Genomic DNA, 27,340 nt, shown 5'->3' with positions numbered 1-27,340 from the left:
CCTTTTCTTACGATCATTGTGACCAAGATTTGCTACGTCCTACGCCTTATCTCTTCATTCCTTTCAAATTCAATCCACCGCACGCCCAATTTTTTCACAGACACCTATTCTCAAAGCTCAGTACACGGCTGCTCTGGGCCCTTGTAAGGTGCCACGTTTCACAGTCGTATAAGAGAATAGGAGCAATGCAGGCATTGTACAGGCGGGATTTGGTCTTCACCGAGTGTAAATCTGATCTCCAGACAGCCTTCATACTATTAAATGCGGACCCTGCGAAATGATAAATTTTATTAATATTTTTTAATTAACTTAATAAACTTGAATTTTTAATACAATTAATTTAATTTTATACATATGGAAAACTTATAATTGTAGTTTCGCAGTGCCTCTCCAAAAATGAGACTGCGCTCTTATGCTTGGAGAGGGACTTACACTCATGTTTTATTGTTTTGTTTGATTAATAGTTTAATGGTCTTCTTCTTTTCTTTTTTATATATTTTATTTAAGATTTACGCGTAATGGGGAAAATTTGTTTTCCAAGAATTTTGATTTCTTCTCATTTTTAAATTTCTTTACAGAGTTTATTGAAGTATTTAATTCCCAAATAATTCATGTTTTGTTGAAATTGTTAAGTAATATATTTTGGAGTTGCAAAATCATTTTAGAATCTCGAAGATAAACTTTTTTAAATGAAACTATTTGTCACCTTTGATTATTGAATAATTGCGGTTTTATTAAAAATGTTTTCTATGTTTAGGACTTGAAATTTTGTAAATCATAATTTTGTTGGATATCTTTTTTATTCTTCAAAATGACATAAATTATTGTTATATTGATTATTTTCACAGAATTCAGTGTGTTATTGTAAGTTCCTCCCCATCCGATAATGCCATGCATTTAGTTAAATTACTGTTACGATTTTTTTGAAATTCCATAGGTAATCAAATCGCTTTGTTACCATACGTGTACTCCAATCCTTTACATAGGTGAATCCTTAATATCTTCTACAAATTATTCTCATCAACCTTCATGCGTTGCTACAATATCCACGTGTGGTGTATAGCGTGTACTTTAATGGTAATGTTGTCTTGGTTATTATTATGGCTGTTGAGCAATCCTGGTGATATTTCGGTGAAAGATCGGTTGAGGGTAGTTTGAATGGGGTCGTTACGGCGGGTGGAAAGCTATTATATGTTATGCCATGGCATCTCGTTACAAGTATGGTTTATATGAAAGAAAATAAATTATAAAGTTTCAAGTAGTTTCGAAGATCGTAAAACAGTTTATTTTTCTTAGTAATGAGTTTGTGTGAGACCTTCAAATTAGATGAAAGCGAAATTTTACTTTAGTGGTTTGTTCTTGTTCTTCAAATCCTGGTTCTAAAAATTTGAACAATAGTTACTTCTACAACATTTAGAGTGTGTCCAAATACTTGTTCACAAATCTGGATTATCTCCAATTCTAGGAGTATTTTTCATAATATTTTTTGACATCTCATCAAAGATGAAGAAGAATATTGTAGTCGTATAGGAGAAAGTGACAAACTAACAAAATGTGAAATGTTTAGAAGGGCCATTTAAGTCACTTTTGCTTGGCATGAAAATAAACATCAATGCGGTTAGTCATTATATTATACTTCAATATATTATACTTGCAAGTTTAAATTCTTTTGGGATTTTTTTCAGGACAATATTAAGCTAGTAAGATATCAAACAATAGTCAATGATCACGTATGACTACGATATGACGGTCATAGCCCTGTAAATGCCCAAACTTCCATATTTTTCTTCATCTTTGATGTGATGTCAAAAAATAGTTTGTTCTGTTAAAAATTACGCATACTCCAAAAAGAGAGAGGGATTTAAAAGAACCCAGTCGTATTCATGTTATATTCTATGTCATTTAATTATATGTAGCTTACGATAAACCACGTTTCATCAGTAGCATCCACAGATTGACTACGCGAACCGTGGCAGAAATGATAAAAAAATGCAATTCATTGCTGTTTCGCTTCCACACTGTTGTGGCGCACAGTAGTTAAACTGAAGTAAAAAAAATATTTGTGTAATACCACTTTTATAAACACTTATTCAAGACTACTGGTTTCAGAAAATCATTCCATCATCAGGCCATTAAAATAAAATTATTACGATTTGACATTTGTATGAAAAATAAAATAAAATTTTGGTGATTAAAAATAGCACACGTTGATATAAACCGTTGGGCCATCAGATTACGTAATGATCGTTTGGCTTTGAGCGTAGATCGTACGAATATTTATCAACAAAAAAAATTGAAAATTACATGTTTTTAATATTTTAAAACATAATATACCGAAGCATTATTATAAAGCTCATAAAAAATTTACATCAAATCGTTTGTATGATTATCGAATTATCGTTTGAAATATTGATTTAGCGGATTTCAAAGCCTCCTCTTATACTCAAAACATGCTTCTTATCGTTCGTCTTTCGCTGTGTGTAATACCATTTAAAAACACCACTTCATGACGAACGGTTTCGGAATAATCATTTCATCATCATATCATATGTAGACCTCCTCTTATAATCGGGTAGGTTGAATTAAAGTGGAGTGTGCCAAACACAAACTGAGGATTGTACTTTTCATAAATTCTTTTATGCCGATCCTCCTTGAGGTCATTGAGAATTAAGGGTATTATCTCCTCTGGTAGCCTGGAGTCCTGGAAGCCTACTCCAAAGAGAAGTTTAAAACCTTGTTGATCATTTCATCATATCGCTCACTTCTTTCAAGAACGTCATAAATCAAAAATCGTCAATTTTCAGTTGTGCATGCTTTCGGAATGCCCAGAAAATGTACTATATCTCAGCAATAGAGGCATATTTTAAACTTAATATTTACCCGCTACAGGGCAGAAAGTGTTGTTTTTGCATTTTGAAGAAAAGGTATTGTTTAATTTTTTTAAATAAACTAAATATTTTTCAAATGGAGAAAAAACATTCAGGTTATACCTAAAAAAAATCTGTTGCACAGTAAAAAGCTCAATCAGTGGCTTGATATTTATTTTGAATACATTGTGTTATATTTTTAAACTTTTTAAGTATTTTTATCTATGACGTTCTTGAAAGGAGTGAGCGATATGGATAACGTCAATATTTCCTTTAGTACCACCGACCACACCAACCTACCAATCGTCTTGCCAACTTTTTAATGACACATTTGATTCGAAATATTCAGTTGATTTCTTCTTCGATTTCTATCGATGGTAGCCTGAAGTCCTGAGATCCTCAACCAAAGAGAAGTCGGTTACACAGTTGGTCACTTCATCAAATGGATCATGTCAATATTTACCTTAGAACCACCGACAACACCAAGCTTACTTCAATGCTCTTCTTGCTAAATTTTTAATGAATTATTTGGTTCGATATGTTCCGTTGACGTTTTTTGTTTGATTTCTGTCGATAAACGTGAAGCTAGAATTTAATCCTCATATTTTATTAATAAGCTCGTTATTTGACTGCTGAAAAGTACTCAGGCGCATAAATATGTACACTGCAAAGCTTTTAAATATTTGGGTAACAAAAATGGAATTAGCGAGTATCAGAGCACTGGAAATAATTATTTCAACTATAAGTACGTCAACGGATGTTTTCAAAATTGGATAGAAATATTAATGAAATAAAAACGCGTTTCATGAAAGATATTAACAGTATTATAAAAAAAATATTGCTGTTAAGAATTGTTTTATGAAATCAATTGTTTTAAACCATGAATCGAACTTAATTTATTGAAATGTGCTCGGTCTGTGCTTATCGTATTCTTCAACGAATTCATCAGAAAATAATTAAAAAGTTTTATCGTATATAACTAAACACCACGACGTTTCGCCGCAGGGGTATTCAGAGAGAATAAAAACGCCACACCAATCTGAGTTTGCAAACAATCTTCACCCCTTCCTCATAAATGCATCTCCTTGTACATACCAACCGAATCTTCCGACTCCTGATCTGATCACTTCAAAATTTTTAAATTCTTTGAAATTTTGATATAAAATATGCGTTTTATATTTAAATATAAAGCTTTATTCGCTGATACACACATTCATTAAAAACACATACTTTATTTAGGCAGCATCAAAAATACGGTTCGAATTGCAAAATAAAAGCTTATCTTTGGTTTCTGGTTTTTACGACTTGTACAAAGTTTACGCCAAACAAGTAAAAGTTTACGATTTTTATGAAATGGAAATATATTTTTATCTTTAACGTATCATCAACGAGTACGGTAATATAGCAGCGACATAAATGTGGACATTTGAAGAAATATCGGCTTTTATGTTTGAAACAACAACAAAAAAACTTTTTATGAATGTATTTCTCAATGTTTGATATTTTAAGAGGAATTTAATTGAGATACCATAATTTGACCAAAATTGACTGAATTTATATAAAATAATCTAAGTTTTTTGAAAAAATCACTAAAGTTTATTTTTATTTTAGGGATACTACTCCATTTATAAGAGAGTTAAATAAACATATATTTTTTTCTTGGTTCCTCTACCTCTCTCTTTCAACTCCTTACTTACTTCTACTTCCTTGTTTCTATCGGTTTCCTTCACTACACTATAGAGGCGGAGATTTCGGCTAGTAATCTTATTTTGCCTAGTATTTATTTGATTCAAATAAGTACTAGACAAAAAAAAGTTAAATAACTGCTTTAGGAACATCTTTTTTTGCGATAATCCGAATCCTTAAACTAGATAACCGGATATAAATTTTCGTATTTTTTGACGAAAATTTTACAAATATAATAATTTGAAACCAATTTGAAACATTGTTCTTGAATCACTATCATCTCATTAATAGATGTCTCTAGTGATTCAATAATAATGTTTCAAAATTGAGAATTATAATTCAAGAATAATAATAAAATAATAAATCCCTTACCGCACCCCAATGGTGCATAGGGCACTGCTTCATATAAACGCAGTGTTATCTCGATCGATTACACATGAAGGAAAGGTGATCAGCCCTCCACTTCAGGTACCAGTCCAGTGTGATATTGAATAAATATTAGAGTGAAAAAATCACTTATATTTTTTAAACCCCCTGGGAATCGAATTCGAGAATAATGTTCATATATATATAGAACATCCAAGAATTTGAGTAGTGTGGTTGTCAATAATGGGTAGAATCGGTGAATATTACACGTGTGTAAAGTGATCAATTAAACCAGCCTATGACGGTCGTCAGCCCCGTAAATGTCCCGACTTCCATATTATAATTCATCTTTGATGAGATGTCAAAAAATAATATGAAAATAACTCCTGTAATTGGAGATAATCCAGATTTTGTGAACAAGTATTTGGACGCACTCAAAATGCTGTAACTTTGTTCACTTTAAAAACGTCGAAACATATGTAAATATGCAATCCGACCTATAAAACGGTTGTCTCCCAAAGCTTAGGCTCACTTCACTAATAATATAATATTTTCATGGTGTAAAAGAGCAACTTTAATTACTTTCAAAATGACGATATACATGTAAGTCATGCAATTTAAGCTATCAAGCAGTTACTTGTCTGCCAACGTTCACGCTCAGCCTCGCTGGCGATGTTGTTATTCGACCTTTTGTTATTTTTCGCCGCTGATCAAAAATATGAGATAATGTTTGGTTTTCGCTTTATTCAAACAGTATAATAAAGTCAAACAGAGTTGAATTATTTCCATTGTTTACTCACCAACGGATTAGGGATGTCCGATAATGGGGGAAACATTGTACCTTCAGGCGATATTTCATCGATAAATATTTTTTAATCGCAATTTTATTCGGGCCGAATTTAATATAACGATATACATATTTACATAGGAAAATAATGCTGTCTTTGAACTTTTTGAACGAGGATAAACCGAAATGATTGTGATATAATAATAATCTTACTCAAAAAATAAAAGTTTCCACGCTTTCCCGAATAAATAAATAAATAAGTATATTTAAATATATAAATATATATATATATATATATATATATATATATATATATATATATATATATATATATATATATATATATATATATATATATATATATATATATATATATATATATATATATATATATATATATATATATATATATATATATATATATAAATAAAATATTATTTTATTATTAAACCATATCCGCTCCCTAGGTGGAGCATATGGAGTCCACTAACTGTCTCCAGGGCTTTCTGTCGGCTGCCAGCTCCCTTGCATCCTCCCGAGTCAGATCCGCGTCCCGAAGTTCTGACGAGAACTGCCGACGAATTGTCAGCCGTGGTCGTCCTGGGCGACGCGAACCTGATGCCTTGTAAAAGAGGCAAGCTTGATTAAGGTTCTCAGGAGGCATGCGAAGTACATGGCCTGAATTGCCTTTTCGTGACGACAGTTGTGACCAAGATTTGCTGCGTCCTACGCCTTAGCTCTTCATTCCTCATAAAGTCAAACCACAGCACGCCTAAAATTGCCCAGAGCAGCCGTGTACTAAGCTTTGAGAATAGGTGTCTGCGGAAATCAAAAATAGAAAGGTGTTTTTAAAGTAATTTTAATTTTAATTTTATTGTATAAACGTATTTTTGGATGCATTTTTTTTACATTAAAATGGGAATAATATTTCCAATATAACTGGATGATTGAGAAAATCATAATTAGTTAAGAATATAAGTCAGTCGATATACTGATCGTGTAACAAGCATTTTTAATTTAATTTAATTTAGTGATTAGTTACATTTTCTCTTTTTTTCCTTTAAGTATGCAACTTTTCTAATATTTTTTTAAACGCCTATTTACCATACCTTTCATTACTTCATATTTTACATTTTGTCACATGTTTTCTTATTTGTTACTTTCTTATCCGTTATTCAATCTTGTTAACCTTAATCTTTTATCCCAAAATTAATAACGAAAATCACTCATCGGGAATATTATACATATATGTGACTTATGTTTACTTATGTTTAAATGACTAAAATAAATTTAACTAAGCGCAAAAGATTGTAAAATTGAATGAAAAATAATGCATGTTCAATTGTCTTTTTCGCTTGATTTAATTTTTTAAATATGCATAATGATTTTACTACCTCCCTATACCTCCTTGACTTGTATTTGCTCATTGAACTTACGAATAAGTTCGATTCTAATTTATTAACATATTTCCCAAAGTCGAGAAAAGGAAATATTAATAAACCCTCGTAAGTATGAATTCCTAAGTAGATTATTGATTCTTAGTGTGGAAGACGAATATTTCAAGGCTCCGAAAATATTAGAGGTATATTTAATATCTCGCGGGTACCAAAACTTGCCGAGGGATTAAAATAGAACTTTAACTTATTACCACCCTATACTTCGGTTCAACAACGACTAGTATTGGTTAAAGAACTTTTCAATAACTCTAAAAGCCTTTGTCAATAACAGGGTTTACCAATCAATGTGATTGATGCGGTTTTGTACACCCCCTGTAGCCTTATTCTTGGTGAAAGGATGAGTATTCGAGCGAAGGACCCAATTCTCTGCGAACGTCTGACGATACCGGCTGACGCTCTCACTTATGAATGAATAACGCAATTTGTTACAGAAATCAACGATAACTTTATTAATCTAAATTTGACATCACTTTTATTTATGTATTAATTTTAAATCAAACAGAGATTTTTTGAATCTACTAAGTTATAGCGTGTTGCTATTTTTTGGTTTTTGGAGCCATGTGTTGCCGTGTTTAGTGATCACGTGAAGAGATCACGTTTTTTTTAGTATAATGAGGGAATGCCAGAATAAAATTTAAAAAATATTTTTACTCACAGTTAGTTGTTTTATTTATATAAGTGCGTACACTGAAATCAGAATAATTACAAAATACTTAATACTATATTTTTATGAATTAAAGAAGCAAAATGAAAATCTAAATAGAATCGTCCGATGATATCAACGCTGTAGGTGGCTCTCAACGCGTTTGAGCTCTGGCCGTTCCAGCGTTGGTTCCGCTCGGCAATCTCCGTTAGAGTTCGTCTCGTTTCGCGTCCGTCAGCGCTGCCAACTCGACGGTGTAGTTAGATCGCCTACAAAGTTGTATTTTACTAACCCGTAAGCTGCGGATCGCATCTATTGTCGTTTTTATAGAAGTACCGTTGACTGCGGATCGCATGCATAGTCGTTTTTCAACTTTACGTGCTTATATCAACACCTATGGATAATTTTTTGCACTTAAATTTGGTTCGAGGCATGGATGAATTAGTCTCTTTGATTTACTGTCATAAAATATCAAAATTATTTTAATTTAGTGTCAACTTTATCGTGATTACTTCCGGTCAGCTCGTGCTCCGCAGATACGACAGCCGCGTCTTCTATACAGCCGCCATATTTTAGGCCGCGAGTACGTAAATGTTAATATTTTTGTGTAAATACACCATAAAAACATAATAAGTAAAGTGCATTGTATACTGTGAACATCTATGATGGATATCCGAAAGTTTCACTATAAAAAATAGGCAAAAATATGCTTTTTTTGTCAAAAATATTGTAATGTAAAATAATCCAGCACGGGACGGAAAGTTTGACACTCGAAATCGAGCAGCTTAGAGGTTAACAAAAACACTTAAAAATTAATACTGTGACAATTGTTTCGCCTTGTTAGGGCATTATCAAATGAATGTGAAGATCAAACGGACTACGGTTCTTATGTAGCTATACAATTCTAAGTGAGAGTTTAAACACATGCAGCAATAATTTGTGAGACTAATTAATTAATTTTTTACGTGTTTTTGTTAATAAAATAAAACTTAATAGACTCAAATTATCTGTGTTTGATTTAAAATTAATACATAAATTGAAATGGAGTTCGACAAATTAAACGCCAATAAATAAATAAATTGACATCATTTTTTTGCGCTTCTTTGACATTCTTCTTTTATTTATTTTTTATCAAAAATGTCAAGGGGTCTTGCATCCCTTATATCTCTGCGATCATATTTGGTCTATTGTGACCTCCCTCTGTATCATAGCTCACTCTCGAAACCTACGTGAGACGTGTAGCTCACGACCTGTCTTGGTGGTGGGAGTTTCACCTTCTCGGAGTCTAGTAGTGGTCCTCTAAGAATGTGACCTCGTTTGCGAGCGAGTTCGTCACTGTCATAGAAAATGTAGATTGGTGTTTTTTTATCCTCCATACAAAATCTACAGACTGGGGAGTCATGAAGTCCAATTTTCGACAAGTTTTTCCTCACTTCCTTGCATAAATGTCTACCATTTTTGTACGCAGTGTTCAATTATCGCGATTTGAAATACAAAAACTAATGTGTTTCAAATTTTAAAACAGTATTGTAGTACATATATAAACAAATTGGGAATGCACACACTTTACATACGAAATAGAAACAGTATGAACTCATTGGGAGTCGACACGCCGTACACGCGACCAAATGAATATCAGGAAATCTCCAAATAAAAGATTGCATATTTCGATTCCTTGGTGAAGCACTGAACCACGCTTTTAAAACAGCGTTTTAGCGAAACAGCGTAAATAGGGGTGGCGTTAAGCGGGGAGTTACTGCACATAATTCAATTATTACATTTTTTCTCTTTAGTTAGCTTTTATTACATATAATACAAACTATTTTTTTTTACACTTAATTTACACATATTTACATTTTCTTACAGTAAGCAAAACATTTTTTAAAAAAAATTTTCAGTCTTTTTACATTATTTATTCATTCAGGCATCTTATCATATATTTTAAAACCCTTATACATACAAATATATTTTTTTTAATGGCAGTTTATTTTATCCTTATTTCTAGTAATATGTTGATGATTTCTTTATTTAAAACTACTTTATACACAAAATTTTAGCCATTTTATTGTTAATGAAATTAGATATAACATAAAATAAGCATATTATATACCAGTCCCTTTTTTAAAGGTTACGAATTAATTTCTTCTATTTTTTTTTAATTCTTATATTTGACTTTCTTAACCAAATAGTAACTGGGAGCGTTATCCACTCTTATTAGCCGTTGCCAGGGAATCAGACCCTAAGATGTTCTACAAACTGTCACTCGGTCGGTTCAGAACAATACATTGCTAATATTACCTTACAATTCGAACAATTTATTGTTTTCGATATTAATGGATAAATTCTCTGTGGTTAATGTAAAATCTGCGCCGCGTAATGAATTCGGGGAAATCAATTTTCATTAAATATTGCTTTGGAATTTGGTTTGCGAAAGGTATAAGATGTTAGGGTAAAGGGATGTTGATCAATAATTAGTGGATCAACCTAAATTAACCTAAACAGAAAAATCGGTGAACAGGAATATAAAACACTTATTTTCAGCTTGTATTATATCTTACAAATAACGTGTCCATTATTTTACAGCAACAAAAGTTTATTTCCTCTTTATTAATGACATACTGCCAAACAAAAAAATAAGCGAAAAAATAAAATATTACTTTGGGGCATAACAATCAAAAACAGGCTTTTAATTAATATTCTCCATAAAAAAGCTCTGTTCCTTTTTTGTATAGGCTTGCAACTAAAACTATAAGATAGTATTAAGTAGAAATGTATACAAATTGTATAAAATTTTACAATAAAATTGTAACTGTATGAAATATTTTTTAAAAAAGCTTTTAAATAAAACAGCTTTTCACAATTTATTTTATCAGACCAGTGACAGGGTTCCTAGTTTGATAATATCGGTAACGACAAAATCCGTCGCTGATCAAATAAAAACAATTCATTAAGTCTTTTATTCTTGTATAAACAAAGTCACATTTTAGGCGAGTTTTCATTCTTATCTATTTAATTAGAAAAAAACAAATTAAAGAGGTTTTTTGCTGTTGTTACATAAAATCGTGACGTTATCAAGTTCTGCTTCGTTTTATATTTCTATACGATGGCCTCTGTTGATACGAGTTGACCTTTCCACGAGGGTTAATTATGTATTGGGGCGTATTTTTAGATATGAAAAAAGATTCACTCCCCAAATATTCATTATGTATCAAAGCAAAAGTTGCGCTTTTAGAAAGCTTTTTTTAAAGGAAAAAGAATCGAGTTTTTTTTCCTGTAAATTGTATATATATATAAATCACAATGTAATGCAAAGAAAATATTTAAATAAGAGGTTCTATTACTTGTAACATAAAAGATAACAGTAATCCCAATTGTATTTTTCCAAAGCATGTATTTTCCTTTATTATAATTTACCTTTTTTCGATGTTCTATTTTATTTTACTATTTTGACAAAACATTGAATTTTGGTAATAAAAATTATTACAATGTAAAATAATTCAAATTTTTCTCAACGATAAACTTAAATATATTTTTAACGATTGCTTTTTTTATTAAGTGGTAAATTTTCTAAACTACATATGTATCTTTATAGTTATCATATACATATAATATCATATAATTGACATGTTCTTTGATGTGTGATTTCTCGGCAGCATCTATGGTTGATTTGAGTAAGCTTTTTTATATTAGCAGATATTTCTATTAAAAGAAATTTTTTCGTATTATGTCACATTTACAGGGCAATATGAGAGTGTTGCCATTTACATGGCTTGATATCTTTTATTATTTATTATCTTTTATTGTTAATAAATCAACTTTATATCATGGTATTGGGCAAAGTCACAATTTTCGCTAAGACACCTTTCGACGTCACTCGTTATGCGAAATTTCACACGTTAAGGTTAATCCGATATGCTTGTTGTGCAAATTACTTGTTATAAGAGAAAGCACTGTATTTTTATTTGAAATATTTGAGGTATTTGAAAAACAAACGAAGCCCTTTAAGCTTGTTGGTAAAGCTTATTAAAATCAGATAATTGTTCACTTCTCAGAAGGTTCTGTTAAGCACTCATCAATATACAAGTTTTGAAGCTTGCTTTTGCGCAAGAAAACAAAACAGAGGCTTAAACCATTGTATGATTTCATTTAATTAACGGCCAGGGATTTAATCCATCCCTTAGAAATTTCTCGGACCCAATTTCCCGGAAATTGAATTAACGGCGATAGAAAAATAGGTGCGGTTCGAATTACATTTTGTAAAATATTAATTAATTAATGTACTTTTGCATTGTAATTTTAATTTCGATAATAGGATGAGAATATTAATCATTTGATTTTTTATATTTTCATTTTTAAGAAGATTTTGGAGAAAAATTATATACTTATGTAAAATGTAAATGTCTCGTTCTATGATCAACATTTCAAAATTCTTGTTATAATTTTTATGCGTTAGTATTACTTATGGAAAAAAACTAAAATACCTTGAATGTAGAATGGCATATTTTTGAATAGTTTGAAGATTTGACAGAGTTAAATTAATAAATGTGCATTAAAAATTCAAGTTATTGCAGTGATGACGTCTCATCACATTTACAGCTAGGGTTTTGTCTTATTTTAAAACGAAATAGGCACTCTCGAAATACTCCATGACCCGTTAACAATGGGGTCAATGCATAGTTCAATTTACGTTTTTTATGAAAATTCAAACAATTTTGTATACATCTTTGGAAGAAAATTTTCGTGTTCTGCTTCTAAATATCGACTATTCCAAATATTTAAAAAAAAATTCTGATATCAATTTCTTTGCAAAACATAGAGAAAATCGATTAAACTTTGGTGTTGTCTTTTTTAACGCTGCTTATAAAGCTTTACAATCTACTAACTCAAATTCCTTTTTGTCCTCTTAAGCCGTACAGTTTGATTTCTTGCCTGTATTTAAATCCCCATGGTCGGGGCGGTAATCTTGGACAGGTTAAATACAATTGTTTTTGATTAATAATATTTTATATAAACTATAAGCTTAACCAATGTGGGAAATTAAAATCGAAGGTCTAAATCAGTTACCTTAGTATTAGAATTCCGTCACCCCGACCAGCGCCGCTTGGGCTAAAAGGTCTTACTTTATGCAAAATACCCAAATCTGTGTTTATACGAAGCATTTATCGATGCGAACTCCCTTCGAGGGTCGTTTCTGGTTTATTACGAAGGGAGGCCAAAGTTTCAATTTTATAAACAAAGAGCCCATACTAACTTGTTTGATACCAAATCAACCGGCTCGACGTAAATTTAGCCATTTTGCCAAAACTACAAAAAGTAATTTAATATTTGAAAAGGTCACTTTGCAGGCATTGTTTTAGTTCATTAGATAAATTTACTCAAATAAGGTAAATGTGTGAACGTGAAATTCAAAGGGTCGAATCAATTATTATTTCGAATTTAAATATATTATATACATATATTTTTTAAATTACCTAACGTCCTAGTGACTCTGAAATCTAGCTACGGCTTACGCAACACGGTTTATCATGTACCTACTCAGGCTTCAACTTTTCATACAATTTTTTACATTTTTATTTTCAACAAGTTTCATAGCCGTTGCCTACTTGTGAATGGATTTACTCTTTATGTTATATGTTACTATAATTTTATGTAATTCATGAGTGAAAATTCTAGGCAAAAACACTCGCGTTGAATATTATAAAAAAAAGTTTTTGTTTTTTAAAAGCATTGTTAACTTTGTGGTATGGTAACATAACACTATCCTTATTATTCATCGTTTACTTTGTGTAATACCACTTTGATAAACACTGATTCGTGACTGCCGGTGTCGGAATAATAATTCTATCATCAGTTCATTAAAATGAAATTTTTACGGTCTATACAAAACATGAATTAATTGTTGGAATCAATTGGGAGATGTTAAAAATTAAACGATTGGAGTTACCTTCATTGATTTAAAATTGTTTATCTTCTTCCAAATAGGGCAAGGATGGTTTATATTCTCTAAATTATAATGCATTTTAGAACACGTTAAAAAACTGATGATTGGAACCATTATTAGATGAATATTTTACTGACACCTCGTGTATTGATTGGCGTTAAATTTTCACTCCTAGACAGTTTATTCTTTGGTAAAAGGTGACCTTTGCTTACTTCTACAGGTAAAATGGTACAACCTGCGCCATGGATGGAATTTACGAGTCAGTTTTATTTTGGGAGCGAAGGTTGACATTTTAGGGTCAAATTTGAAGCCTTAAGTGACCGACTAAGTGAATGTGTCGTATTTCACTTGAAATATGACAGTTATGAATTCACCCCTTCCTTAAAAAAGCTGAGTTCTTATTTATTTAATTTTTTAATGCAATTTTTATTTTTATAATTATTTTTATTATTTTACATTTCAAACTGTACCCGGTTACGTATTGCTATGGCTGAGTCTAGTTAAATGGTAATGAAAGAAAATAGAAAGCGGATATTTTAAATATGTCGAGATGTAAAAAAGAATGAATTTTCATTCATTATTTATTTACGTTTTCTGAGTTTTCTATTACTAGAATAAAGCTTCGTGTTTGTAAATTATTTAACTTTTAAAGCTTAAATAAACAATCTAAAACAAACTGAAGAGATCTTTCCGAAACGTAGATCTCGGAATAAAATATTAAATAACGCTTTCAAGAGGGCAAAAGCTGTGTACCAATGTATCAACAATAAATTAAAGACTGCTAACTGTAACCGGCTCCTGTTTAAGATTTACGCGCAAAAATAAGCTTTTCCTTCCAAATGAGCTTTTATTTTTCAGCCGTTTGAGATAAATTTCAATTTTTAGCAAAAATTCTTGCTAGCGAGGGCGAAATCATATTTAGGGCGCTTGTGCACTTCAATTTTACTGCCCGGCAGTCCGGTTGGCATGAAAAAAACAAAAAACGGATGATTGGCTTGTGCACTAGTCTTTCTTTCTCCGGATCGGTGCGCTCAATCGGTGCACTAAATTATGCTTAACTGTCGTAGTCACTTTTGTTTGAAAAAAACTGGACTGCCGGACGGTAAAATTCCTTGAAGTGCACAAGCGCCCTTACCGTTGGCGTAAAGGAAACGTGGAGATTTAAATCCAAGCTCCGTTTTTGTTTCTGGTTATTAATGGTCCAGGCGATATAAATTATGCATGAAGGAAGATTGGACACTTATATTTCTTTATTAAGTTCACTACAAGTTGAATTAAAACATCATTCTGTGGTCGGATTTACAGGACCGGCATTTGCGCGTTACGAAAAGATTACGTCAATAATTAAAATATAACTTTGTTTTTAAATCACTTTAAATACTTTATTATAATGTCACCTGGTTTCGAAGCTAACCACTTGTTTTCAAGACTGATTAATACTAAAACATTATCTTATTTATTGTTTTGGCATTAACTTTGTGGTAAGACATATTACAATGATTAAAGAAAACACTTCGTTTTTTACCACTTGAGTTTTATTATAGACTACATGTTTCAGAAGTTAAACTTCCATCATTCAGGTCTGTAAAATAACTTGTTATTATACAGACCTGAATGATGGAAGTTTAACTTCTGAAACATGTAGTCTATAATAAAACTCAAGTGGTAAAAAACGAAGTGTTTTCTTTAATCATTAAAACATTATCTACTTAACAAAATTCAAAATATTTTGGTCGCTAGGCAAAAGAGCTTGGATATATTTCGAGTGGCTTTATTTTTATGTATTGATTAGCGATCACAGTCGAAAGAGATCAGGGATGTTGAGTGATTGGAAACATATTTAAAAACGGACTTTTAGGAAAATCGTTTACTTTTACGTGTATTTAAGTTAAATAATCTAATTTAAGTCCTCTCTGTCATGTGCGTAGTATATTTGGTCCTTGATTTTTATGAAATATTTTTTCATTTTCTATAACTTGATTGGCAAATTCAGATTTTTTTTTATTTAGACATCTTGTATGCTCTTTATTTTATTTAAAAAAATAGTTTTTTTAATCCCTTACCGCACCCCAATGGTGCATAGGGCACTGCTTCATATAAACGCAGTGTTATCTCGATCGATTACACATGAAAGAAAGGTGATTAGCCCTCCACTTCAGGTACCAGTCCAGTGTAATATTGAATAAATATTAGAGTGAAAAAATCACTTATATTTATTAAACCCCCCTGGGAATCGAATCCGGGACCTCCAGAACGGTAGGCGAGCATGCTGACCATTACACTACGGAGGCGGACAAGTTAACTTTATTTTTATATCCAACGAAATAACTTTGTTATTAAATCATTTTACATCTTATTATAACTTAATTTCAACGTTGACGAGTTTTCAACTGATCAGCTTCTTAATCAAAACTTAAAAACGGGCGAAATAAAAATATTGTTTGAACATTTTGAGTATGTCCAATTACAAGTACAAAGTATTTGGACACAGTCAAATTATAAACTTAAAAAAAATGAATAGGATATTTTCTATAGCGTTTCTCATTTCTTATGTATGTGAATATCCAGGATTCGGACCTCATATACATGAAAGAGTTTCTGCTCAGTAAAAAGTTTTTTTGCAACTAACCATAGATTTCTTTAGTAAAATTCTAGTCAATTCAAGCAATATGATACATATTTATTATTGAATTACGCTCCATATTATTTTGAACTTTCACAACTATGATTTTTTTATTATTAAAACACAAAGTATTAATATCTAAATGTGTTTTCTTTGTTTCAGGTAAGTGATAATTTCAAGATTTATTTATGCTTCAATTGAAAATATTTAGCCCGTGGTGATTCTTCAATAACATCTACGGTTGAAATAAGTAAGTCCAAAATAAATATTAGTAGAAATCTTCAGTGTGTATCTTATGTTGTCATTAAAAAAAATGTCGTGTAAATAAATAACCTTTTTTAAAATTTTCGATTTTCACTCTATTCTGAATAAAATAATATTTTAAAAGTCATATTGTATGATTTAAAATGAAAATTTACAAGATTATGGCTAATATCAATCAATAGTTTATATATTTTGTATATTAAAATCATTGAAAAAACTTTGTGGTATGGTAATAAACACTCCTTATCATCCATTGTTTACTTTGTGTATTACCACTTTTAAATACACTTATTTATGACTACCGGTTTCGGAAAATTATTTCATCATCAGGTCATTAAAATAAAATTATTACGATTTTCATTTGTAAAAAATATTTTTTTTGAAAGAGATAGTTTTCTCGGGCTTTGGGTACATTGAACAATACTTTTATTTACTTAATTATTTGTCTTTTATGAGTCATGCAATCACGGATGACATATCGTTCACTCATTTCAACAACGTTAAATATCAAAAAACGTCAATTTTCAGTTGTGCAATTTCGGAATGCCCTAGAAAATGTACTAGGTATATAAAAGCAAAAGTGGCATATTTTTAACTTTATATTTACCCGCTACAGGGCAGAAAGTGTTGTTTTTGCATTTTGAAGAAAAAGTATTATTTAATATTTTTTTAAATAAACTATTTTTCAAATGGAGAAAAAACATTCAGGTTTTACCCAAAAAGATCTGTCGCACAGGAAAAAGTTCAAAAAGTGGCTTGATGTTTATTTTTAATACATTTTATTCTATGTTTAAACTTTAAATACAATCTACTGAAAAATTTAGTTTTTTGATATATGACGTTGTTGAAAGGAGTAAGCGATATGTACATAAATTTTTCCGCTTTGAAAAAATAAAAAATGTATACAAAATAAACATATAAATTAAGGTGGAGATATTTGTTATCCACCGCACTCGATTGTGTTGACTTCCAATATTTTGTATTGTGCGCGAGCGCGTGTCGTCCATAAATTTCAAAAGCGAAAAGAAACTTACAGCGTTCCGTGTACCAAATTCGAGCGAAAAACGCGCCAATTCTCGGATCGCCATCTTGCGCGGCTATTTATTCCCAAAATGTCTTCCGTTTTTACCACCTTTCCAGCATTATTTATTCTCTACGCTCTGGCAATTTTTCCCTCCGAGAATGCGACTTACCTTGCCCGATTTTTTAAGGCTGGAATTCTGTTAGTTTAAATCCTTTGGGTAAGTCGCGTATCCGTTTAACCTTGCATAATAAACATATCACGGAACTACGAATAAATTAAATTAAATGGTCGCAATTATCTGCCACAGTTTAAAAAAAATATGTATAAATGTAAATATATATACTCTACCTAACTCTACGGGGAAGCGGCGTGATGGGAATATTTTTAGTTTATGATAGTGGAAAGAGTGATTTCATCTATTATGTGATTTGCAAATTCCGAAAAAATATTATTATTAAAGAACAGATAATTATTATTTATGTTATAGTTTATATTTAAGCTTGAAGATGGAAGCAAAGCTTCCGAAACTAGTTGTCATAATAAAATAAACCCAAGTGGTAAAAAACCAGGTATTTTTCTTTTACAAGATTTAGAATCATTAATTTTTCGTAGGTATATATTTTGCTTTATTTATTTACATTCTTTAAAAAAATTATAAAAAAGATACAACCGTTTGAGATAAATGAACCATCTTCAGAATATTTCCAAATAGATCTTTCGCAAATATTACGAGGGTTTGAAATTGTTCAATTAGGTGTGTTGATATATTGAATATAAATTTAATAGAAGCTTGAGTACAAAAAAATATTTCACCAAGGAATCCAGCGAGAGAATTCATTTTCTTGCCTACATTACGGGAATTTCCCAGTCCTGGAAAATATCCCGAATAAACGCACATACCATATATAAAAAAGGGTCATCCTTTTTTTGAAGCGGGCGAGAGAAAATGCTAGAAAACCATCATTCCTATTTTCCGAGGGTTTTTATTCGGGAGTACTCCATGTTTGCGGCGCATTCTCTTCGGGAAATATTATTTCATTCTAGCCGAAGATATGGGAAAATATTTGGAAAAATCCGTATCTTTTGTTATATTTTTACGTAGGAAAAAAGTACACGTTACAGTTATTATTATATTACGAGGTAAAAAAAATGGGTAGGACTCAATTGAAATCATAAATATAATGTAATTGTTCATTTAGGAGGATGATGAAGGATTCCTGTATAATGTATATAATGTATTTACACACACACACCACAACGCCTACACCAAGCAGGAAAATAAGAAGCAAAAGATTTGAATTAAATTTAAATTAATATTTAACTCCGTTTTAACACTCAGTTTTATTTACAGCATTTTGAGTGTGTCAAAATATTTGTTCACGAAATCTGGATTATCTATAATAATATTAGTGATTCAAGAACAATGTTTCAAAATTGGTTCATATACATAGAACTTCCAAGAATTTGAGTAGTGTGGTTGTCAATAACGGGTAGAATTGGTGAATGTTACACGTGTGTAAAGTGATCACTTAAACCAGCCTATGACGGTCGTCAGCCCCGTAAATGCCCGGACTTCTATATTCTTCTTCATCTTTGATGAGATGTCAAAAAATGATAGTTGGTTTTATTATTATCATATTATATCAACGTATTAAAAATATAATTAAACATAATTTATTTTGTTAGGTACCTTAACCGTTTGAGTGCCAAAAAATGCATACAGTTTCTTGTAAAATGCCACCAAAAAAACATCATTTTTTATGAAACTATATATTTTTTTAAAACCCCATAAATTCTTTGAATTTTCATGAATTTTGATGATTTTTTCGGTGTTTTATTAAAGAATGTCGAAATATTTGAAATAAAACGCTTGTATAAATGAATACAGTATTTTATTTAGAAAAAAAGAAAGACAAAAATGAAAAACAAAAGAAAATCAACAACTGTGCTTTCCTGCACACGCCGTGTGGACACCCTTCTTACAATAAGCACAAATAGTCGTTGATCTACGCAGCCCAGCACCATCTTTATTACTACAGACCACACAGCGACGTAAATTCTTTCCTGGAAGCTTCTGCAGTTTGGATTTATGGAATGAAATTGTTGAAGAAATTTCAGCTTTTTTTTTTGTAGGTAACCATTCCCTTTCAATCGATTCAATTATTTTTGATGTGAACTCGTGTCTTGAAATTTTTTTGCCTTCATTATTGATTGAATATATTATATATGCGTTTAAAACCATTCTTCCAAAAATGTTAAATGTTACCTTTTTCCAATATTTCAATGTTCTTCTTTCATCTAAATATACATACAACATTTTATCAGACTCATCTATTCCGCCCATGTATTTATTGTACTCATGAATCATCTGTGGTTTTTCTGTTTGCGTTTCGTATGAACCCCTATATTTTTTCACTGTGACGCCACTCGTATTACTATTTGTAGAAATTAGGATGACCGGGTGTTTTTTGGTTTTTTTATCTCGATATGAACAGAGAAGAATGTCGTCACTTTTATAATAATTAGGTTTTCCAACTTGAGACACTTGTGCCTCACGTGGTATAAATTTCCTGTTTCGACGGATGGTTCCTGTAATATACGTAATTCTTTCCAATAAAGTCTTAGCCAGTTGAATGCTTGTAAAAAAATTGTCAACAAAAATATGATAACCTTTGTCCAGGTAGTTACCAATTTTTAACAGATTCATTACTACAACATGGCCAAGGCCAAATTTTTTTGTATCATCCTTGTCTTGCTCTAATTTTGCTCCTCGGTAACAAAAAAATGCCAAGCAATAATGGGTTATGGAGTCGCATAACATCCAAAACTTTATTCCCCATCTGTGGTGTTTTTTGTTGGGGAGATATTGTTTGATTTTTGAGTGACAATGAGTCCCTACCAATGACTCATCAATAGAGAGCTGGCGATTAGGGATATAATGGCGTCGGAAAACTTCATTGGCATGGACAACTATCATATTGAATTTTGCACAGGGGTCGTAGTCTGGATGATTGGATGGAGCCAAGGTGGAATTATCAATTAGATGAAAAAATTTCAAAATTATCTGAAATCGGTTTCTTGAGAACATTTGTTTGAACCATGGTATGCCCCTCGAATCTGTACTCCAGTAGGAAACAATTGACGGTCGTCGTGTAATACCCATTTCAAGTATGACCGCTATGAAAGCCTTCAATTCCAATACAGACACCGGTTTCCAAGCCTTTGCACGTGATTTGTTTCGTAAAGTGTCAGAAGAGTTTTCAAGAAATTGTTGGGCATATTTGTTGGTTTCATTTTTTATCGTTGTTAACAGAATGACATTAAAAAATAAATCAAAATATGATATAGGTTTGGAATCACGCGGAGGAGGATCCCGAAGTCCAGGCGTTTCGAAAAAATGAGAATTTTCGGTAGAAAAATTGGTTCCGGGAGGTACATTTGTAAATGAGTAATTTCTGGTGTTACTCTCCATTTCTTGGTCACGATCAGAAGAATTACTGGAAATTCGCATCCTGCGGTTGGGAAACACGGATATGACATCACTCTCACCAGAGCTACTCTTACTCGAACTTGAATTAGAGGAGTGGAAATCGTCGCTCCCGCTATCAGACATTTCAGAGGACGCGCTCGACATTATGTTTTTTAAATTAACTAAAATAAAAAAAATAATAAATGAATCTGAAATTTAAACGGTTTACTACGATCTTACAACTATTAAGATAATATTAGAATAATATTTACCAACGCCGCAGCACCACACCCTACGTACGCGCGAATCAGAGCACGACTGACGCAATCGACGGAAATCGACGATCGGCAATCTTCGTTAAAACACGAATCGACGAAAATCGACGATCGGCAATCAAACGGTTAAAATGAAAATTGTACGAAACTTCATATTATTACGCGCGATATCAAAGACTCCATAATCCTTAAGTTTGAATTGTAGTAAAATTTAAGGTTGAGCGATTCCATAGCCAATTATGAGATTTGGAGGTGCCTATTCTCGAATCGGCATACAGCTTCCTCGAAAGTGGCAAGACGAATCTACCGCAGCACGTGACTACGGTGTAACTACTTAATTTGTAAACCGAAAGCGTAAGAGAGCGCTGCGCGGATCCATTTGTTAGGCTCGACGAACCGATTAGAATTACAGGTACTCGTATGTAATTTGAATCGAGCTTCATTTTAAAGAGGAAAACGGAGAGTATTTACACTAACGAGAAGTGTCTGATTTAACGTATTATTTATTTTATATTATCCTAAAGGAAAGTGCGTAATTTTCGCGTATGAATGTTTGTTTTATCTTACCCAATCTTGCCTTAATCTTGTTTTATCTTATTAAATCCTACCATAATTAAAAACAAAATTAAAGATTTTTAAATCACAGATTTAATCTTCATCTGTATCCATTTTAAATTAAGTTTTACTAAATAAATACCACTATTTCTTAAACTCTACTGTGACACGTGTTTCGATGCATTCCGCATCATTTTCAAACACCGTATGATGCGGAATGCATTGAAACACGTGTCACAGTAGATTTTAAGAAATAGTGGTATTTACTAAGTAAAACATTAACTAAAAATGGATAGATTTTACCACAAAGTGAATGCCGAATCAATTAATGAAATTAAATAAATACCACTAATTATTAAAATCTATTGTGACACGTGTTTCTAAGCATTCCGCATCATTTTCAAAAACCGTATGTGCATTGAATGCATCGAAACACGTGTCACAGTAGATTTAAGTAAATAGTAGTATTTACTAACTAAAATTTAACTTTAAATTGGATAGATTTTACCACAAAGTGGCTGCCGAATCAATTAATGAAACTCATCTGTATCGTTGAGATCAATCTTCTTCCTTGTTTAATCCCATTTTATCGTCTTTGTAGACTGTTGGGATCAGCTCTCCTCGTTCTCAGTTTAAAGGTCCTTCTATCACGGATAACGTCACATAGACCATGCCTTCGAATCGTGTTATCTTACTGTAGCATTAATGATTTTTTTGGTATATCTCTGGATATCTTTCGAGGAAGATCCATGGCAATCGCATGGCTTACTATATGTTCAGGTTCTCTACGTCCATACCATCCCCATTGTCTTTCCTATACCTGATAATTGATATCTGTTAAACCCAGGCTTTCACGAATGACCGCGTGTATTGTTGAGATCAAATACAGGCAGTGAAGTTAGTTTCGATTTAAAATTTTGCTTAAATTATTCATTGAAAAAACAGATATAAGTTGATTTTTATTTTAAACGAATAACTCATATAGTAGGAACACATTTTCTAACTTTTTTCATTTTCATCTTTTTGATTTTTTCTTTTCTAAGAAAATTAAATATTGTATTTAGTTTATTTAAGCACTTTTAGTCTAATTTTATTTCTGATAACGTCTATTGTATTCTTGTCAGTGCCCTTTACTATAACCTAAAATATAATGTATACCCATACACAGGCCATGCCTTTGTGGGATCTTTTTATTGTATTATATTGTATATATTTTTGTAGTTGTATTTATATTATATTCTGAAATGCAAAAGAATTTAAAGTCAAGTCAATCTTGGAAAGTCAAGTACTAGGTATATTGAATCACCTTCATTCTTTTCAGTTCAAGTTTTTGGAGGAACTATTTTTTAAAATTTTCATTTAATTTTTAGTTTTGTGATATGTTTAAAAAATATATTTTCCTATTTTTAATTGTATGTTAAATAATGTAAATGTCATATAAACCTTAGAAGCTTGTAAAGTTAAACACGAGCTTTGGAATAAAAATTTTTATTAAAAGTAGGAATAAGTCACAAGTCTTTATTTTGCTCATAGTTTTCATTTTATATTTTTACTGGTACGAGTAGGTACTGTTTTGCAGTTTAAGTAATATTTTAGATTTATTGTAAAAATAGATTTATACACCATAAAAATACATTTTTTTTAGATTCCCTGCAAAGATTTACGATGCCAAAAATGTGAATATGCAAATTGAAAAATGCCATATTTTTACAAACAACGGCAAAACAGTTAAATTTTCTATATATTCTTTAAACAACTTTGGACAGGTTTTTATTTCTATGACTTATGTCTTGGCTTATAACAGTATCATTCTTTGTTTGGTTTTATTCGACAATATTTTTTTACGTATAAGCAGAACGAATGTAAATCTGATTCAAATAAGCGAACGGGAATCTTGACTTAGGTATTATTTTGAAATTGATTTGTAAAAAGAAGAAGAAAAAAATTAAAACCTTAATTTGAAATTTTTCATTAAAACAATATTAATATATTTTTGGTAAAATGACACAAAACAACTTTTTTTGCCACAGTAAAATATTTTGTACATTTTTTTTGAAATCTCAACAAAGATGTTGAAGAATAAGGAAGTCTGGGCATTTATGGGGCTAACGACTGTCAAAGGCTGGTTTAAGTGACCACTTTACAGACGTGTAACATTCATTCTTTAATTGAAACAGTATTTAGACAATCTCTAAATGTTATCCTTAAATATGGTGGAAAATATATTTTGACAGTTTTTTTTCAATGGCGAATCTTTTATTAAAGGCAAATAGTTTTTTGATTCGTTTGTATGATATTTTAAAATGAAACGAATAATAATTTCAAGCTTAATGTTTAATAGTTGCATTTCCATTCTGGAAACGGAGGCAATGAACCGCCGAAGGGTGTTATAATAAGTCTACACTTAATCCGTTTACGAAGTTATCAACATGCACAAGCTCTCGAGTGAACAGATGCATTAGCAGATGCAGAACTGCATAATAAACCATCTCAGGCTGTAGGGTTGGAATTCGGGGGTTACTGTGGATGAATTACGGAGAAAACTTCGTTAGAATTGGATTCAAAATCATCTAGGTAATGAAAATAAATAAATTTTATGCTTAAACAAAGTTTATTTTAACAACATTTTGAGTGTGTCCAAATAATTGTTTACAAATCCGGATTTTCTTCAGTTATGGTAGTTATTTTTCATTTGTTAATTTCTGCTCAATAAAAAAGCTTCTTTGTCTCACCAATAGATGTCTTTAGTAAAAATAGTGATTATAGTACAATGTCTCGAAATCGCATTATTTATATATATAAATATATATATGTATATATATATATATATATATATATATATATATATATATATATATATATATATATATATATATATATATATATATATATATATATATATATATATATATATATATATATATATATACATATATATATATATATATATATATATATATATATAATATATATATATATATATATATATATATTATATATATATATATATATATATATATATATATATATATATATATATATATATATATATATATATATATATATATATATATATATATATATATATTTAGCATAAGAGCGTTTAACTCATAAAAATGGGGAAACCTAGATTTGTGATCAAGGATTTGGACCAGCCCAAAATGTTGTGAACAATTTTATTTGATTATCCATTCACGTTGACTATATATAGTTATTGTTTATTTAATTAAAGCCTTGTAATTAATAGGCGATAGATACTCTGACGACTAGAGAATGGAAGGCACATTTCAGCGCTGAAAAGTTCCTTAATAATAGCTGAACAACCCCTGGATATTGCATTCCGTCACACAATGGAATAACAATAAGGCTTCATAGCTTTGTCATTCACAAAAGGCTGCTAGGCGCAAGGGAATATATGGTATACACATTTGTCACTTTGTGCGCGACGCGAGCACTGTCAGAAATCACCTATTATTGAAAATTACCAGCTGCGAAGTGCGTCTTCTGCCAGTGGGGCAGCTACTTTATAAAAAATATTGCTACTTTTATTATCCGGTTTCTCAAACTGATGAAGACCAGAGGTTTCAACCTTTTCAGTCTCATTGCCTCCTGGGAGATATTTAAAAAAAATATTTCTGTGATGGTTAGTTAGTTACAACATTTTCAGTGTGTCCAAATACTTGTTTACAAATCTGGATTATCTCCAATTATAGCAGTTATTTTTTTATATTAATATGAAAAATAACTCCTGTAATATTAGATAATCCAGATTCGTGAACAAGTATTATACACACTCAAAATGTTGTAAATAAGTTAACTGGTCAAATTATAAGCTAAAATAATGAAAATGAAAATGAAATTATCTGGCGTTTCTCATGTATGTGATTATAATCCAGGATTCGGACCTCACATACTAATATAAGAGTTTCTGCTTAGTAAAAAAGCTTCTTTAAATCTCACCAATAGATGTTTCTAGTGAAGTTCTCGTTATTCAAGAACAAGAAGTTTCTAAATTGGTTCATATATATATAAACTTCCAAGAATTTGAGTAGTGTGGTTGTCAATAATGGGTAGAATTGGTGAATGTTACACGTGTGTAAAGTGATCACTTAAACCAGCCTATGACGGTCGTCAGCCACGTAAATGCCTAGACTTCCATATTCTTCTTCATCTTTGATGAGTTGTCAAACAATAGTTAGGAGCTAGAAAGACAAAGAATAAAAACATCGTACCTTTGAAAATATCATATCGATAATTTTTTTTTTATTTTGTTCTTCTTCTTCATTTGTTTTCTCAATTTTACCGAGGTCGACTATCACTTATGTGACACTGTCTTGGACAAGTCTAATCAGTGCTTCAACTGTTCTGATTCTCTTTATCGATGTTTAATGGGTCTTAGTAAAAGCATGCTACTCTTAAGCTGATCTTTTAAATCTCAGCTATACTCCTTTGATCCTCTACCATATCTCTCAGGCAAGCGGGTGGTCCAGACGACTTCTGTTTCTTATCTGCCATCCTCCGTACATCTCTTAACCTCTGAAAGACTTCAAGGATTAGAGATCATGCTATCAACCTCAGAAAGATGCTGCTTTATGCGTCTTTTTCGTACTCATGGTTTTTTTTACCAACCACAATAGTATTTTCCACACTTCAATTTTTGATATTTATAAGGCGAGATTTTTTGTGATGACACACTCGCAAATTATCTTCTTCTTCGTCTTATTCCTCATTGCTGAGGGTTGTGACCCTTGCAGAAGGAATGACTCTTCTCCAGTTATCCCTTAATAAATTGCCTCTGAATATATTGCCTATACTCAAATTAACCAGCTGCCTGACATATATAAAATAGAACCCATTTGGGGATCCAAAATAAATGATATGAAAAAATAAATATCACGTGTTGACAGACCCAGGATATGCTAAGGGCGGATTGTTCCACCCTCTCCCTGTAACGTTGTTACACAATACGGCCTCCAGCACAAGGGGTTGTTAGTCGTAGGCCTATAATTAGCATCTATTTATCATATTCCATCCTCGGCCGCTTGTCGCAACCTTCCTTTAATAACATATGGTGGTCGGATTCCAATTTAATAAGGCAATTGTCTATATATTCGGATATACGTATATCGGCATTGTTCGTGCTAAAAGCCCTAATTTACATCGATAATAACGGCAGATAGGAGATTTATGTATATTATGTATTATATTTGAGATCGTTTTTCCCCAATTCTCTTATATTTTAATAATTTTTATTATTATGATTTTTTTTAGTAACATAAATTGTTTATATTTTATGATATTATAGTCACAATTTTGTACATATTTAAAAAATATATTTTGCAGAGACCCACCAAGCCACCTAGTGTGTTTTGTCGGTGGAGTT

General features: G+C 31.2%; 1 protein-coding gene and 1 long non-coding RNA gene across 5 annotated transcripts in view; one reads left to right on the top strand and one right to left on the bottom strand.

Annotated features, from left to right (window-relative positions):
• cpx (synaptic transmission protein complexin) overlaps positions 1–27,340 on the top strand; it is a 561,632-nt gene that overhangs the window by 69,429 nt on the left and 464,863 nt on the right. The window lies entirely within an intron of this gene.
• LOC148310257 (uncharacterized) lies at positions 19,534–21,526 on the bottom strand. The gene is made up of 2 exons (XR_015837419.1): positions 21,400–21,526; positions 19,534–21,309 (listed from the first exon to the last, which is right to left on the bottom strand). It is a non-coding gene; the product is annotated as an uncharacterized LOC148310257 (long non-coding RNA).

The sequence above is a fragment of the Brachycentrus maculatus genome, unplaced genomic scaffold, assembly GCF_059751285.1.
Source record: "Brachycentrus maculatus isolate JH-2025_06_01 unplaced genomic scaffold, ASM5975128v1 h1tg000102l, whole genome shotgun sequence".
Taxonomy (NCBI): Eukaryota; Metazoa; Arthropoda; class Insecta; order Trichoptera; family Brachycentridae; genus Brachycentrus; species Brachycentrus maculatus.
The sequence above is the reverse complement of the archived record's forward strand: the minus strand, read 5'-3'. Positions and strand labels throughout refer to the sequence as shown.